The following is a 17,975-nucleotide window of genomic DNA, read 5'->3' as shown; positions in this document are numbered from 1 at the left end:
TTCTCTTTCTGACTTAACTTCACTCTGTATGGCAGTCTGTAAATCCATCCACTCTCAACAAATGACCCAATTTCGTTCCTTTTTATGGCTGAGTAATATTCCATTGTATATATGTACTACAACTTCTTTATCCATTCATCTGTCGATGGGCGTTTAGGTTGCTTCCATGACCTGGCTATTGTAAATAGTGCTGCAGTGCACATTGGGGTGCATGTGTCTTTTTGAATTATGGTTTTCTCTGGTTATATGCACAGTAATAAGATTGCTGGATCATATGGTAATTCTATTTTTAGTTTTTTAAGGGATTTCCATACTGTTCTCCATAGTGGTTGTATCAATTTACATTCCCACAAACAGTGCAAGAGGGTTCCCTTTTCTCCACACTCTCTCCAGCATTTGTTGTTTGTAGATTTTCTGATGATGGCCATTCTAACTGGTGTGCAGTGATACCTCATTGTAGTTTTGATTTGCATTTCTCTAATAATTAGTGATGTTGAGCAACTTTTCATGTGCTTCTTGGCCATCTGTATGTCTTCTTTGGAGAAATGTCTATTTAGATCTTCTGCCCATTTTTGGATTGGGTTGTTTATTTTTTAATATTGAGCTGCATGAGCTGTTTATATATTTTGGAGATTAATCCTTTGTCTGTTGATTCATTTGCAAATATTTTCTCCCATTCTGAGGGTTGTCTTTTCGTCTTGATTATGGTTTCCTTTGCTGTGCAAAAGCTTTGAAGTTTTATTAGGTCCCATTTGTTTATTTTTGTTTTTGTTTCCATTACTCTAGGAGGTGGATCTAAAAAGATCTTGCTGTGATGTATGTCAAAGAGTGTTCTTCCTATGTTTTCCTCTAAGAGTTTTACAGTGTCCAGTCTTACATTTATGTCTCGAATCCATATTGAGTTTATTTCTGTGTATGGTATTAGGGAGTGTTCTAATTTCATTCTTTTACATGTAGCTGTCCAGTTTTCCCAGCACCACTTATTGAAGAGACTGTCTTTTCTTCATTGTATATCCTTGCCTTCTTTGTCATAGATTAGTTGACCTTAGGTTTGTGGGTTTATCTCTGGGATTTCTATCTTGTTCCATTGATCTGTGTTTCTGTTTTTGTGCCAGTACCATATTGTCTTGATTTCTGTAGCTTTGTAGTATAGTCTGAAGTCAGGGAGTATGATTCCTCCAGCTCCGTTTTTTTCCCTCAAGACTGCTTGGGCTATTCGGGGTCTTCTGTGTCTCCATACAAATTTTGAGATTTTTTGTTCTAGTTCTGTAAAAAATACCATTGGTAATTTGATAGGGATTGCATTGAATCTGTAGATTGCTTTGGGTAGTATAGTCATTTTCACAATATTGATTTTTCCGATCCAAGAACATGGTATATCTCTCCATCTGTTGGTATCATCTTTAATTTCTTTCATCAGTGTCTTATAGTTTTCTGCATACAGGTCTTTTGTCTCCTTGGTTAGGTTTATTCCTAGGTATTTTATTTTTCTTGTTGCAGTGGTAAATGGGAATGTTTCCTTAGTTTCTCTTTCAGAGTTTTCATCATTAGTGTATAGGAATGCAAGAGATTTCTGTGCATTAGTTTTGTATCCTGCAACTTTACCAAATTCATTGATTAACTCTAGTAGTTTTCTGATGGCTTGTTTAGGATTCTCTATGTGTAGTATCGTGTCATCTGCAAACAGTGACAGTTTCACTTCTTCCAGTTTGTATTACTTTTATTTCTTTTTCTTCTCTGATTGCCATGGCTAAGACTTCCAAAACTCTGTTGAATAATAGTGGTGAGAGTGGACATCCTTGTCTTGTTCCTGATCTTAGAGGAAATGCTTTCAGTTTTTCACCATTGAGAATGATGTTTCCTGTGGGTTTGTCGTATATGGCCTTTATTATGTTGAGGTAGGTTCCCTCTATGCCCACTCTCTGTAGAGTTTTTATGATAAATGGGTGTTGAATTTTGTCAAAAGCTTTTTCTGCATCTGTTGAGGTCATATGGTTTTTATTCAGTTTGTTAATATGGTGTGTCACATTGATTTATTTGCACATATTGAAGAATCCTTGCATCCCTGGGATAAATCCTACTTGATCATGGTGTATGATCCTTTTAATGTGTTGCTGGATTCTGTTAGCTAGTATTTTGTTGAGGATTTTTGCATCTATGTTCATCAGTGATATTGGTCTGTAATTTTCTTTTTTTGTAGTATTTTTGTCTGGTTTTGGTATCAGGGTGATGGTGGCCTCATAGAATGAGTATGGGAGTGTTCCTTCCTCCACAGTTTTTTGAAAGAATTTGAGAAAGATGGGTGTTAGCTCTTCTCTAAATGTTTGATAGAATTCACCTCTGATGCCATCTGGTCGTGGACTTCTGTTTGTTGGAAGATTTTTAATCACAGTTTCAATTTCATTACTTGTGGTTGGTCTGTTCATATTTTCTATTTCTTCCTGGTTCAGTCTTGGAAGGTTATACCTTTCTATGAATTTGTCCATTTCTTCCAGGTTGTCTATTTTATTGGCATAGAGTTGCTTGTAGTAGTCTCTTATGATGCTTTGTATTTCTGTGGTGTCTGTTGTAACTTCTCCTTTTTCATTTCTAATTTTATTGGTTTGAGTCCTCTTTCCTGATGAGTCTGACTAATGGTTTATCAATTTTGTTTATCTTTTCAAAGAACCAGCTTTTAGTTTTATTGATCTTTGCTACTGTTTTCTTTGTTTCTATTTCATTTATTTCTGCCCTGGTCTTTATGATTTCTTTCCTTCTGCTAACTTTGGGTTTTGTTTGTTCTTCTTTCTCTAGTTCCTTTAGGTGTAAGGTTAGATTATTTATTGGAGATTTTTCTTGTTTCTTGAGGTGGGCTTGCATAGCTATAAACTTCCCTTTTAGAACTGCTTTGCTGCATCCCATAGGTTTTGGATCGTCATATTTTCATTGTCATTTGTTCCAGGTATTTTTTGATTTCCTCTTTGATTTGTTTACTGATCTCTTGGCTCTTTAGTAACATATTGTTTAGCCTCCATCTGTTTGTGTTTTTTGCGTTTTTTCCCATGTAATTCATTTCTAGTCTCATAGCATTGTGGTCAGAAAAGATGCTTGATATGATTTCAATTTTCTTAAATTTACTGAGGCTTGATTTGTGACCCAAGATGTGATCTGTCTTGGAGAACGTTCCGTGCGCCCTTGAGAAGGAAGTGTAATCTGCTGTTTTGGGGTGGAATGTCCTATGAATATCAGTTAAATCTATTTGGTCTATTGTGTCATTTAAAGCTTCTGTTTCCTTATTTATTTTCATTTTGGATGATCTGTCCATTGGTGTAAGTGAGGTAGTAAAGTCCCCCACTATTATTGTGTTGCTCTCGATTTCCTCTCTTATAGCTGTTAGCAGGTGCCTTATGTACTGAGGTGCTCCTATGTTGGTTGCATATATATTTATAATTGTTATATCTTCTTCTTGATTTGATCCCTTGTTCATTATGTAGTGTCCTTCCTTGCCTCTTGTAACATTCTTTGTTTTAAAGATTATTTTATCTAATGTTTGTATTGCTACTCCAGCTTTCTTTTGATTTCCATTTGCATGGAATATCTTTTTCCATTCCCTCACTTTCAGTCTGTATGTGTCCTTAGGTCTGAAGTGGGTCTGTTGTAGACAGCATATCTATGGGTCTTGTTTTTGTATCCATTCAGCAAGCCTGTGTCTTTTGGTTGGAACATTTAATCCATTCACGTTTAAGGTAGTTATCGATATGTATGTTCCTGTGACCATTTTCTTAAATGTTTTGCATTTGTTTTTGTAGGTCCTTTTCTTTTCTTGTGTTTCCCACTTAGAGAAGTTCCTTTAGCATTTGCTGTAGAGCTGGTTTGGTGGTGCTGAATTCTCTTAGCTTTTGCTTGTCCATAAAGCTTGTCTGTAAAGCTTTTGATTTCTCCATCGGACCTGGTAGGTAGAGCTGACTGTTGCTCTTGTGGACAGAGCTCAGTAAACTTTAATCTGATTGACTGATGATGGGTGGGGCTGGGTTCCCTCCCTGTCAGTTGTTTTGCCTGAGGCAGCCCAACACTGGAGTCTACCTGGGCTGTTTGGTGGGGCTAATGGCAGACTCTGGGAGGGCTCACACCAAGGAGTACTTCCCAGAACTTCTGCTGCCAGTGTCCTTGTCCCCATGGTGAGCCACAGCCACCACCCGCCTCTGCAGGAGACCCTCCAACACTAGCAGGTACGTCTGGTTCAGTCTCCCCTGGGGTCACTGCTCCTTCCCCTGGGTCCCGATGTGCACACTACTTTGTGTGTGCCCTCCAAGAGTGGAGTCTCTGTTTTCCCCAGTTCTGTCGAAGTCCTGCAATCACATCCCTCTAGCCTTCAAAGTCTGATTCACTAGGAATTCCTCCTCCCGTTGCTGGACCTCCAGGTTGGGAAGCCTGACGTGGGGCTCAGAACCTTCAGTCCAGTGGGTGGACTTCTGTGGTATAAGTGTTCTCCAGTCTGTGAGTCACCCACCCACCAGTTATGGGATTTGATTTTGCTGTGATTGCGCCCCCCCTACCATCTCATTGTGGCTTCTCCTTTGTCTTTGGATGTGAGGTATCTTTTCTGATGAGTTCCAGTGTCTTCCTGTTGATGATTGTCCAGCAGGTAGTTGTGATTCTGGTGTTCTCACAAGAGGGAGTGAGAGCACGTCCTTCTACTCCGCCATCTTTGTTCAGGGCCCCAGAAACTCCCTATTAATTCAATTACATGTATTTGATTTAAGTAGGTAATTATTTAGTGAAAAGCCTAGAGTTAAAGAATGCTTATAAAGATTGGTGAAAGGGATAGCCATATTTCTACTGCCGTTTCTTTTCCCCTTTATTAGCGCCAGCCTCTGATAGATAGTGAGACACATGCGACCAGATAATACTGGAAGAAAATGTTGTTTTTCACCTGTCTTTGACTTTTACTTTTCTTGGTATTTCTACTCTATGGAAAAAAGTAGTAAAATGTAAATGTTTGTCTCAGCTGCTTCTGTCTCAAAATTCATTTTCATGATAGGCCTGTTGGACATCTGTTTATGTTTAAATCGTTATCTAGGACGAGCTCTGGTCCTCTAGGACTAGCTCTGGTCCGGGGGGCCTTTTAGAATCATTCTACAAAAATTGGACTTTATGGCTCTGACTTTTAAGCAAAATATATTTAAAAAGAAAGTGTGTCCAAGAGGGAACTGGATGCGTTGATTGTAAAGATGGCACATACATCTAATAAATTGATTGTCTTGTGCGCTTAGCATAAGTCTAAGGTTAACATTAATATAGTCTAATATAGTCTATATTTTAAGATGTGTTGATTTTTAATTGTTTTCTTGAAATTGAACAAGGTTATTTTGTTGTTTTAATGTAAATATAATTTAGTAAGAGACAGATTTTAAAATTTGTACTGGCTTCTGTAGAAAGTAAGTGCCGGGCTTCCCTGGGGGCGCAGTGGTTCAGAATCCGCCTGCCAATGCAGGGGACATGGGTTTGAGCCCTGGTCCGGAAAGATCCCACATGCCGCGGAGCAACTAAGCCCGTGTGCCACACTACTGAGCCTGTGCTCTACAGCCTGCGAGCCACAACTACTTAGCCCACATGCCACAAGTATTGAAGTCTTTGCGCCTAGAGCCCGTGCTCTGCAACAAGAGAAGCCACTGCAATGAGAAGCCTGCACACTGCAACGTAGCCCCCACTCACAACAACCAGAGAAAGCCCGGGCACAGCAACGAAGACCCAACGCAGCCGAAAACAAATCAATAAAAATAAATAAATTTAGAAAGTAAGTGTGTTCAAACCTAACATACTTCAGGTAAATTCTTAAATATTTTTGCTGATGGAAGGTAAATGAGGTATATTATAACCCGAATATGTGCTATTTGACTTTTTTTTTCTTGTATAAACGTATTTATTTTTGGCTGCATTGGGTCTTCGTTGCTGTGTGCAGGCTTTCTCTAGTTGCGGCGAGTGGGGGCTACTTTTCATTGCAGTGTGCAGACTTCTCATTGCAGTGGCTTCTCTTGTTGCGGAACCCAGGCTCTAGGCGCATGGGCTTCAGTAGCTGTGGCTCGAAGCCTCTAGAACGCAGGCTCAGTAGTTGTGGCATATGGACTTAGTTGCTCCGCAGCATGTGGGATCTTCCCGGACCAGGGCTCAAACCCATGTCTACTGCATTGGCAGGAGGATTCTTAACCACTGCGCCCCCAGGGAAGCCCCTGAGTTTTTATCTTTAATTTAGTGTTATAAGAAGTAGATAAGAGGCATGTGGATACCTTTAGCTCTTTCTACAGTAGTCAAACTCTCAATAACATTTCTGTCTTTGTCAGTTAGCGTTTGATTAGAGAAGTAAGATTATTGTTGTGATTGGTTTTTACCAATTGTAGGAACTAGTTATACACACCTGAATCTGCTGCTAGGCTTGAAGTTAGCAGGGCTAGTAGTTGGAAAGGGAACATGGACATGAAGCAGGGGGAGGAAGGTTAGACTGGAACCTGCAAAGAACTTTTAGCAATAAGTTAGAACCTATGAGCCCAAACTTGAACTTTCATGGCTCTCACTGCTTCCACACCTGCAACCTTGATGATGTAGGTAACCTTCAACCTTGATGATGTAGGTAATCTGCAGTAGGTGTGGCACACCTCACCATGGAGCTGCACACAAACCTGCCCCAGTATTATTTGGAAAAGCAAAGGTGGAGCTCTGACAGGAGCTGAATGAGCTGTAGACTCAATTGCTGCCCCATGCCAATGAGCCCAAAGTTCCATGACACTGTGTGATTACTGCAGTAACACCTGACTTTAGGTTTACATTCTGAACCTGGTGGCTGCCTTACGTTTGTCTTCTAATCTCATGGGAATTTTTTTTTTTTTTTCTTTTTGAGGCCAACCCTAACCCACAACCATGCAGGGAACGAATCGTGTTTGGGAAAGTGTAGTTGCAACCCGGCTAAGGTAAAAAGCCATCACAGACCATCACTTGTCACCACGGCAGCAGTGCACACCTCTTTTTATCATATTTACCTTATAAATAAAGACAATTACAAAAGTATACTTTTGGTGAACATAATGCAGCTATCCTTTGTTCACCTGATAACATACAAATGCCCTCCTTAAGAGAGGATACAAAATCCCTTTATCCATAGGTGGGTTAATTTTTTTTCTACCTGTGTCTAGGTACCAATTTTTTTCTACCTGTGTCACATTTTCTACTTAATATCCTGTAACTTAAATATGGAGATATGAGATTAGCTACTATCAGATGGTTGTAGAAAGGGAGATAAGAAATAAGTTTGTTAATATATATACAAATTTTTTATATCATAAAAAGAAAAACTACTCATTAGAATATTTATTTCTGCAACTAGTCATGTGGTTGTAGTTGCTGTCTATAATTATCTTCTGCTGTCATTCCACAGTCCCTCTGTTCTTGGCAATACCTCAGCTGGTTGTGGTTTCTTGCCTGATGGGGTGACCTAAATCTTCATTCCTTAAGGGTCTGGGTCATTAGCAGTCCTGCCTGGATTGTTTCCACTGACTTTAATCACAGTACATGGAAATACTAAGTGGCCTCCTAGGGGAACTTCTGCATTCCAGACATACTTTCTGTTAGCCCCTCTTGTGTGGTAGCAACCTGACTTCCCCTTGATTGTGAGATGAGAACCCTAGTTGGTTCTGTAACCCCCTTCTTTGTCTGTTGATTCATTGGCACGAATAACCCAAAGTGGCTGGGTGGCAGTCTGAATTTCCAGTTTAATGGAATCATTTCTGCATCCCTTGGTGGAAACTAAGGTCTTCCAAAGGGACTATATGGGCATAGATGGATATAGGTGGGTAAGTGATGTGGTGTGTTGTATGTGTCAGTGAATTGGGAAGCAAAGTAAATCTGTTTAGAGTGAGAATGAGTTAATACAAATTAATATAGTACATTTCACGATACTTGTGGAGTTAGTAGGGATACCCTATATGAAATATTTACTTTGAAAGAAGTGTAAATATATTCAGAACGTGCATATAGTTTTTTCGTTTTTATTATCCCATATTTAATAATGGGCAGGTGGTTGGTAGCAGTTGAGTTTGAATCTGTGTGTTTTTTTGTTTGTTTTTTTGGCCACACGGCATGTGGGATCTTAGTTCCCTGACCAGGGATCGAACCTACGCCCCCTGCATTGGAAGCGTGGAGTCTTAACCACTGGACCGCCAGTAAAGTCCCAAGTTTTGAATTTAGATCTGATATACTTCTTGGATTTTTTGTTTACCTAAAGGAGGAAATAAGAATTACATTTACTATTTTGAGTTTTTATAAGTTAATTTTAAAGAATATAGAAGAGTGAACATAAATGACTTCATTTTCACAAATGAAAATACTACAGTAACGTTGCTTGTCATATCTACTCTGAAACTAGAAGGAGGAGGGTGAGCCTGGAGTCAGACCACCTGGCTTTAAATTCCAGCTCTTCTGCTTACCGTGATTTCTGTTAACTATGGCTTTGTAACAACAGCCCCTCCCCCACCGTCCCCGCAATTTCAGTGGCTTCAAATGAGTGTGTGTTATTACTCATGAATCTGTAGATCACGTGGATGGTTCTGATCACTTGGGCTAGATTTGGCAGATTTCATCTAGGATAACTCATAACATCGGTGGTCACCTGGCGGATTGTCGGGAAGCTGGCTAGTCTATGGTGGCTTCTCACATTTCTGGCTGTTGGCTGACTCTCTGCTGGATGATGGAGGGTGACCGAGGCTCTCATCATTTATCAGGCAAGTCTGGACTTCTTCACATGGTGGTGGCAGGATTCTTAGAGAGGTAGTAGAAACAAGCAAGGTCTCTTGAGGTCTGCATTTGGAACTGGCACAACATCACTTCTGCCACGTTCTGTTGGTTCAAGGCAAGTCATGAGGCCAGACAAGATTCAAGATGTGGGGAAATGAGCTCTACCTCTTGATGGGAGGAGCTGCAGTGTCACATTGCTAGGGGTGTGGGTACTAGGAGGGATGGAGAATTGGGGCCATTGTATAAGCATTTTACCATACAACATGATGATGCACAAGTCTCTTCATCCCTTTGAATCTGTTCCCTAACCTGTAAAAATGGCTAGGAGAGTAACGATTCTTTTTGAGACAATTTTGAAGATTAGGTAAAGTAAACTGTGTAAAGTGTCTCTGGTAGTGCCTTAATATATGCCAATATGTGCTCAGTAAATGTTTATTATTATTACTTGTAATGATTAGGTGTTCTATATTCATGACTAAAATACTCATAATAATCCTGTGATGCTGTCCAGATTTCCTTCTTATAGCTGAGGAGACAGACTGAATTGCTTAAGTTACCAGTATGCCAAGGTTGGTGGTAGACCCAACGTTGAGCCAAGGTTTTTTGTTTTTGCTTTGAAAACCTAATACTGGCCTTTGAGAGCCAGTACAGTGGTAAAACATGGGGGCTCTGGAACTGTTAGAGTCCTTGTCCCAGACCTTACTAGGCTTTCAGCCTTGGACGCATTACTTAACCTCTTTGTGCCTCACTTTTTAGGAAAGGAGATTGCTTACGTCCCACCATTGTTGGTGAGGATTAAATGAATTAATATACATTGTTTAGAACTACAAGCACAGGCTAGGTAGGTACTCTATATGTTATTCCTTTTCTTCTTCTTATTACACTATGCTGCCTTTAGTCCAAACCTTTAAAAGCCTTTCTTATTGAAAATATTAAATGAGGCTGAAGTTATCACCCTTTTCTTTTTAGAGCCATCTAATTTTTTCATGAAGTAGTATTAATCTTTACGGTTAGTTTCCTAATAGAGTAATTATGGATTTTACTGATGTGATCTGGTTATATGGGGACATTTCAATTTGAGGAAAAACTATTCCATGGTACTTTGTTTTTTTTCTCCTTTTCTGAGCTTTTCTTGCACAATGTCATTCATTTCTGTGGCTTCTGTTTAATGTTGGTTACTCTCAAATCAACATCTGAAGTTTGACCTCACTCCTAAGTTTCATTACTTAATTGGTTTTTCATTTTTCTCTCTCCAGTTATTAAATTTACTATTTCTGTTATCTCTCACACTCTTTTCCTTTATGCTTATTGCTTTTGGTTTAGTGCAAATTCTTCTCTTTTTTTTTTATCTGACCTTATTTATTTGTTACTCTTAGAACATCTTATTTTTGACTGGACTCAGAGGTAGAAGCTTTCAGAGAGGACAGCCTCCCTTTCTTGGTAGTCTCTTCCTGGCATTTTTCTTTGGCCTCCTTCATTCTCTTGGCCAAAGGTTTAGCATATTCTGCAGCCTTTCTTTATTTTTCTTGGTACACTGTTCCTTCAGAGCAATATGCTGATGTTTGTGTTGCAGAACACGTGGAATAACAAACACTGAATCTTGTGTGCCTTGGTCTTAGGTTACTTACCCTCTTTGTTTAGGGGCTTTCTCACAACACACTGGTGGACATGATCTTCTCTAGAGAGATTGAAAAGTTTGTGAATTTTAGCGATTTTGGTCCCAAGTCGGCGAGGCGCAGTAGTATCAGTGACTTCAGGAATATCCTTCTCTCCCTTTTTTTTTTTTTTTTTTTTTTTAAATAATGACCAAGTTGAAAGCACTTAGACTGGTGTCCACAATGCAACCCTGAACAGATTTGCACTTTCTTTCTCCAGTCTTCCTTGGTCTGTAACAGGACTGCCCCTTAGTAGCAGATGGACACAGCCATGGGTGAAGACACCCTGATTCATGGGAAACCTTGTTTGTCATTCCCACCAATGATTCTGACCGCATAACACTTCCATTCTTTACCCAGAGCATTAGCAGCAACTTCTGTGGCCATACGCTTCTCATAAAAGGTACAAAGTTTGCATTCATCGTCCACTTCAGTGAGTTTCTGGCATCTAGTGGCTGGGAAAGAGATGTTCAGTTTCATCCTGAAGCAGCTGACCAGCTCTGAGGTTCTGCAAAAAAAGAGCTCATCATTTTTTTCTTAAATTAGTTTAGAAGCCTCCTAATCAGTCTCTTAACTCCGTTCTTACCTTTTCCCAATCCATTCTCCAGGGACTGTCAAGATAGTTTATGTAAAAAACATTTGATGATTTTATTCGTTTGGTTAAAATGTTAACTTCACATTGCTTGCAAGAAAAACTAAAGTTGAACGTTCAGGGCTCTTGATGAATCTGTGTCTGCTTCCCTCTCCAGCAGAATTTTTAGTTACTTTGCAACAGAATTTCTGACTTCTGCTGTGTGAAATCATCCAGGACTGTTACATTCTCTTACATGTCTGTGCATCTGCGTGTGCTTTTAATTTCACGTGAAATCCTCTGCGTATGTTTGTTCTGTTGGCACATTTTGCACATCTTTTTAAAGATTTAGCTCGTGTGATTTTTCAGGGAAGGTTTCCTTATCCCTACTACATACTTTCAGACTCCTGATTCTTCCCTGGATTGGTATATGATTTATTATAGCTTTTATCCCATTGGTGTTTTTTTTTTTTTTTTTTTTCTTTTTGCGGTACGCGGGTCTCTCACTGCTGTGGCCTCTCCCGCTGCGGAGCACAGGCTCCGGACGCGCAGGCTCAGCGGCCATGGCTTACGGGCCCAGCCGCTCCGCGGCACGTGGGATCCTCCCGGACCGGGGCACGAACCCGTGTCCCCTGCATCGGCAGGCGGACTCTCAACCCCTGCGCCACCAGGGAAGCCCCCCATTGGTGTTTCTAAACATCCTTTTTTGGATATAATTCACATACAATACAGTTCACTACTTTAGTGTACAGCTCAGTGGTTTAGTATATTTAGAGTCGTGCATCTGTTACCACAGTCAATTTTAGAATATTTCATTATCCCGCAAAGAAACCCACACCTTTTAGCCAACACCCCCTAACGTCTCATCTCCCTTCCCCTCCCCTCTGCAACCACTAATCTGCTTTCTGTCTCTATAGATCTGCCTATTCTGTACATTTCATATTAGTGGAATCATTTAATATTTGGTCCCTTGTAATTGGTGTCTTTAACTTAATGTTGCCAAAGTTCATCTGTGTTGCGGTATATGTCAGTACTTCATTTCTTGTTATTGCCAAATATTCCATTATATGGCTAGACTATATTTTATCCATTCATTAGTTGATGGGTATTTGGGTTGTTTTCACTTTAGCTATTATGAGTAATACTATAATGAGCATTCGTGTAAAAGTTTATGTGCAGACATGTTTTTATTTCTGCTGGATCATATGTTAACTTGGTTTAACTGTTTGAGGAAAAGCCAAAGCTACAGCACCATTTTACATTCCTGCCATCAGTGTATGAAGGTTTTAATTTCTCTACATCTTTGCCCACACTTGTTATTGTCTGTCTTTTTGATTATAGCCATCCTAGTGGGTGTGAGCTGGTATCTCATTGTGGTTTTGATTTGCATTTCCTGATGGTTAATGATGTTGAGCAACTTTTCATGTATGTATTAACCACTTGTGTATCTTTGGAAAACTATTCAGATCCTTTGCCATTTTAAAATTGAGTTGTGATAGTTCTTTGTATACTCTAGATACAAGCCCCTTAGCAGATATGTATATGATTTACATAAATTTTCTCTCATTCTGTTGGTAGCTGTTACACTTTCTTGATGTTACCCTTTGAAGCGCGAACGTTTTTTGTTTTTGTTATATAAATCCCCACTTATCCTTGTTGTATTCACAGTTGAGCCCAGTCTCTCTCCTCTGTTGCTATAGTCTTGACACTTGAAGGGGTCCAGAATAAGCTATCATGGCATAAAAATTATTTTGAGAAGAAGGCATTTGAGTTCCTGAAATCTCTTATCTGCCTAAAAGCATAGCTTCCCCAAAGAACTCAATTGTCATAAATACCCTTCCTGGAGCAGCCATGGAAGACTGACTCTTATCACTGGAGATGAGAAGTCTCCACACCACACCTAAACAGACATTGTCACAAAACTTCCCTGTCTCCCATTTGTTCTTGTCAGGGCCCACTTATCTTTTCAAAAAGTCATTTGTTTTCCTATCAATGCCCATCTCCTATTAAGATGCCATATAAGCCTCAGATTTTAAATGTCTCCTTGAGTCACAGTTTTCTGTGAACTCCTATACATACATACGTGAATAAAAATCTGACTTTTACTAATTTCTTGTATAGGAGGAAAAAATCTGTTTCCTCTATCCATCCTAAATTCATTGGCTGGGACCCTACAAATTAGACTGACAAAAGAGCAATGCATTTTTAGAGAACTGACAAGATGAAGGAAAAGGACATTGAGTTTCAAAGGGTGGCAAACTGTGGAAAGTTAAATATATGGGGAATTAATGGATGATAAGGGCTACTTAGTAAAGTTAAAATGTTTAAAAAATTGAGACTTCCCTGGCGGTCCAGTGGTTGGGACTTTGCCTTACAGGGCAGGGGGTGCAGGTCCAATCCCTGGTCAGGGAGCTAGGATCCCACATACCTTGTCGCCAAAAGAACAAAACATAAAACAGAAGCAATATTGTAACAAATTCAATAAAGACTTTAAAAATGGTCCACATTAAAAAAATCTTTAAAAAAATGTTTAAAAAATTGAGATATGATTGATATATACCATATTAGTTTCAGGTGTACAGCATAATGATTTGGTATTTGTATATATTGTGAAATGATCACCACAATAAGTCTAGTTATAGTTAACATCTATCACCACACCTACACATTTTTTTTTTTATGGAAAAAACTTTTTTTTTTTTTTTTTTTTGTGGTACGCGGGTCTCTCACTGTTGTGGCCTCTCCCGTTGCGGAGCACAGGCTCCGGACACGCAGCCTCAGCGGCCATGGCTCACGGGCCCAGCTGCTCGCGGCATGTGGGATCTTCCTGGACCAGGGCATGAGCCCGTGTCCCCTGCATCGGCAGGTGGACTCTCAACTACTGCGCCACCAGGGAAGCCCTGGAAAGAACTTTTTAAGATTTACTCTCTTAGCAAATTTCAAATATACAATGCAGTATTATTAATTATAGTCACCATGCTGCACTTACATCCCCATGACTTATCTTATAACTGGAAGTTTGTACTTTTTGACCACGTTCACCCATTTTGCCCACCTCACCCTCCAGCTCTGGCAGCCACCAATGTAATTTGTTCTCTCTATCTGTGAATTCAGTTTTTTGTTTTGTTTAGATTCCACATATAAGTGAGATCATATAGTATTTGTCTTTCTCTCTCTGACTTATTTCACTTAGCATAATGCCCTCCAGTTCCATCTGTGTTGTTGCAAATGGCAGGATTTCCTTCTTTCATTTAATGGCAGAATAATATTCTATTGGAATTAAATTTGGAATTGAATTCCAGCTTTGTCAGTTACAAGAGTTATGACCTGTGGGCTATGGACATGTTGCTTCTATTAATCCTTTATAAGCATGAACCTCATATATTTCAGGGTTGCTAGAAAGATGAGTAACACCAAGTATTGAATACGTAAAAGTAATTTATGTAGTTCCTGGCAAATAGATGCTCAATGAATGTTAGTTTTATTCTTTCATTTACTATGTAGTAAATACAATAATTTGGCAATCTAAAAGTAGCCTTTTGTTTTCAAAATACTATTGTCGTAATGTACTTGCCTGCAGCCAAAGACTTCCTTAGTAGTTACATCTTGAGTTCTAGAAATATTTCAAAGTGCTAAGCTAGAACTGGCAATTACTTTTTTTATTTAAAATTTATATTTGAAAAATACAAATGGAGGTCATGCTATATGTATTGTTTTGCCTTTTCAATTTAATGATGTATTTTGGACTTTGATCTGGGTCAGCACATAAATTGCATCATCACGTTTAGTTTTGTATGTTTATACCAAAAATTGCTTAACTTTACTGTTGTAGGGCATGTAATTTTACATACTTTTCTGTCACACTCGTCTCTGCATGTAAATATATTAAAAAAAAATGTAGCCCATGTTGCCATTGCCTGGTATCTTGGGGTTCAAACTGGCATGTGGAGAAGACAGAGTCAAGGACATGGGATAGAATTAGAGTCAAAAGCAGTAATGGAACCATACCGAAAGCCTTCTCTACTTTGGGATTACTGTTTATTTCCCCAAGACAATAAACTCTTTTTTGATGTTGAATGTAGTTGGACTAGGAAATTTGGTTCCTTGACACTTCACGAATCCAAATGGATACTGTGAGCACTCTTTTTTTTTTTTTTTAAATTAATTAATTAATTTAATTTTGGCTGCGTTGGGTCTTTGTTACTTCGCGCAGGCTTTCTCTAGTTGCGGCGAGTGGGGGCTACTCTTCGTTGCGGTGTACGGGCTTCTCATTGTGGTGGCTTCTCGTTGCGGAGCACGGGCTCTAGGCACGCGGGCTTCAGTGGTTGTGGCGCGAGGGCTCATTAGTAGTGGCGCCCGAGGGCTTAGTTGCTCTGCAGCATGTGGGATCTTCCCGGACCAGGGCATTGGCAGACGGATTCTTAACCACTGCACCACTAGGGAAGTCCCTGTGAGCACTCTTATCTTGCACTTGTCTAAGTGGAAATGCTCTCGTGTTTTGTAACTAAGTTTAATTATTTGCTCTTTACTTCTGAAAGGTACTGTTCATTATATTAAAGAATCTCTCCTCTTTTCCTGATTTGTTCTAAGAGAGATTTATATAAATCAGGAATAGGGAGTAGTTTAATTTAGATGGTCTTGTGCTTTTTTTTTCTTTTGCCTGTCAATATAATTCATTCATTAATAGATTCTCTGATGTTGACAGTCTTTGCAGAGAGAACTCATTTGCAAGAGAGAGATTGTACATTAGTGAGAAGTGAAATCATGTGGATTTTTTTTTTTTCGCGGTACGCGGGCCTCTCACTGCTGTGGCCTCTCCCGTTGCGGAGCACAGGCTCCGGACGCGCAGGCTCAGCGGCCATGGCTTATGGGCCTAGCCGCTCCGCGGCATGTGGGATCTTCCCGGACCGGGGCACGAACCCACGTCCCCTGCATCATTGGCAGGCGGACTCTCAACCACTGCGCCACCAGGGAATCCCTCATGTGCATATTTATTATTTGTCTCAGCTAAAACAAATTCCTGATCTATGGTTGAACCACCTGTGTATCAGTACCTCTGGCTTGGAGAATTGGCATATCCCCATCAGCTTAAATCTGTTTTACTGTAAACCATGTATTTACTCTTTAGGGAGATGGAGTTATTCTGATTATCTAGGGCAGTTAGGGCCTATTTAATGGAGTTAGATATTAATGCGACCCTAAATTCATTGCAGCTACATTATCAAAGAGGGGTGTAATGGTTGTAGGGGAGGCAGGCACATACCCACATTGTTTTGGGTATCTTGACTGTGAAAATATGAGATAAGTAAGAGATACAAATATCTGAAAGGAAGGGACCAATGTGGCAAACAGTGTGGTTAGCTTCTTTCTTGCAAATGGAGCTCAGGTTTGTTACGTGTGCTTGGGAGGAGGGTGGTCCCTAGTGAACCACAAGGGTTAAATAAGAGTAGTTTAAACCAACTGTGGCAGTTTCATTTCCGTTGCTAGCATCTGGTTTAATAATGGTGTTATTACCTGTTTCAATTTTTGCTAATTCATTGTGTGAAAATTCTTCCTTATTGTGGTCTTAATTTTTATTTTTCTCATTACAAAGGAGAGAGGGGACAACTTGTCAAACGTTTAATGGATATTTATTCGTCTTTTGTAATGCACCTGATAGTGACACTTTTTTTCTGTTTGGTTGTGTGTTTCTTCCCTATTTGTACGTGTGTATATTCTGGTTACTAACTTTAAAAAAAAGTTGAGTTGTAAATACCTTCTCCCATATTGAGATATTAATTTTAATGTAGTAAAGGTTATTAATCTTTTATTTCATGGTTTATTTTTTTATTTATATTTAGTTTGGTTTAAGAAATCTTTCCAGACTTGGGTAATAAAAAATGTCTCTTGTTTTAAACCTTTGTCTTTCATTTCATTTCACTGGGTATGCTTTTGTTTTTTTTCATCAGTAGTGGGGTAGGGATTGAAATCCATTTTTTCCTTTATGAATATTCAGATTCCTTTGTTAAAGAATCCATCTTTTCTGCATTGATCTGCAAAACTAACTCTATCACAATCAAGTTACCATATGTGTGTAGGTCTATTTTTAGACTCATTTCTGTTCCATGATCTATGTCTGTCCTCACTGTAATAACTTATGCTTTCTGTTAGGGCAAATTCCTCCCCACTTCATTTTTCATGTGTGTTTTAGCTTTTTGCACATCTGAATAATTTTAAAATCTGGTGCTAAGGTCTTTCAGGTGCTCTGTTGACTTATTTATCTATAAGATACTTCGGGGGAGAATTGCTGTCTTTATGATATAAACATAGTATATCTTCGTAAGCATTTAGATTTTATATAATGTTTTTTAGTAAGGTGTTACAGTTTTTCATCATATAGGTCTTAAACATGTTTGGTTAGAGCTTTAAAATGTACCTTGAAATTTTTTTTTAATTTTACATTTTCAGTTGCTTTGGCTGGTGTATGGAAATGCAGTAGATTTTTGCATACTAATCTGCCTACCTTATTAAGCTTTTTGTTTCCCAATATTTTGCTGTTTATGAGTTTCTACATAGCAAATTATATCACCTGCAAATAATGAGACTGTAGTTTCTTTCTAATCCTTATACACTGATTTCCTTTTCTTAGTGTACTAGCTAGAATCTTCTGGTAAATATTAAAGAGCAGTAGTGATAGTGGAATTATTATTATTTTTTGGCTTTAGAGGGAATACTTGATACGTTTCACCATTAAGAATGATGTTCGTTGTTGGTTTTTGGTAGATAACCTTTATTTAGGTAAGCGTATTTTCTTTTCTTGTATATTTAGCAAATGGGCATTGATTTCTGCATGTGTTGAGATAGTTTTCTTTCTTCCTTCAGTGTGTTGGTGTGGTAGGTGATGTTGATAGATTTTTCTGGTTATAAACCAACCTTGCATTATTAGGATAAACCCAAGTTGGTCATAAGATAGCTACACTGTCCAATATAGAAGCCACTAGCCCCAT

At 39.0% G+C, this 17,975-nt stretch overlaps 1 protein-coding gene and 1 pseudogene across 2 annotated transcripts in view; one reads left to right on the top strand and one right to left on the bottom strand.

The window, feature by feature from the left end:
* Positions 1-17,975, top strand: part of PDS5B (PDS5 cohesin associated factor B) — a 194,202-nt gene that overhangs the window by 19,959 nt on the left and 156,268 nt on the right. The window lies entirely within an intron of this gene.
* Positions 10,146-10,898, bottom strand: LOC309836175 (small ribosomal subunit protein eS6-like; annotated as a pseudogene). The gene has a single exon. The product of its transcript is annotated as a small ribosomal subunit protein eS6-like (transcript).

Source organism: Grampus griseus (assembly GCF_964374135.1).
Source record: "Grampus griseus genome assembly, chromosome: 18".
Taxonomy (NCBI): domain Eukaryota; kingdom Metazoa; phylum Chordata; class Mammalia; order Artiodactyla; family Delphinidae; genus Grampus; species Grampus griseus.
This window is presented reverse-complemented; position numbering and strand designations above follow the sequence as displayed.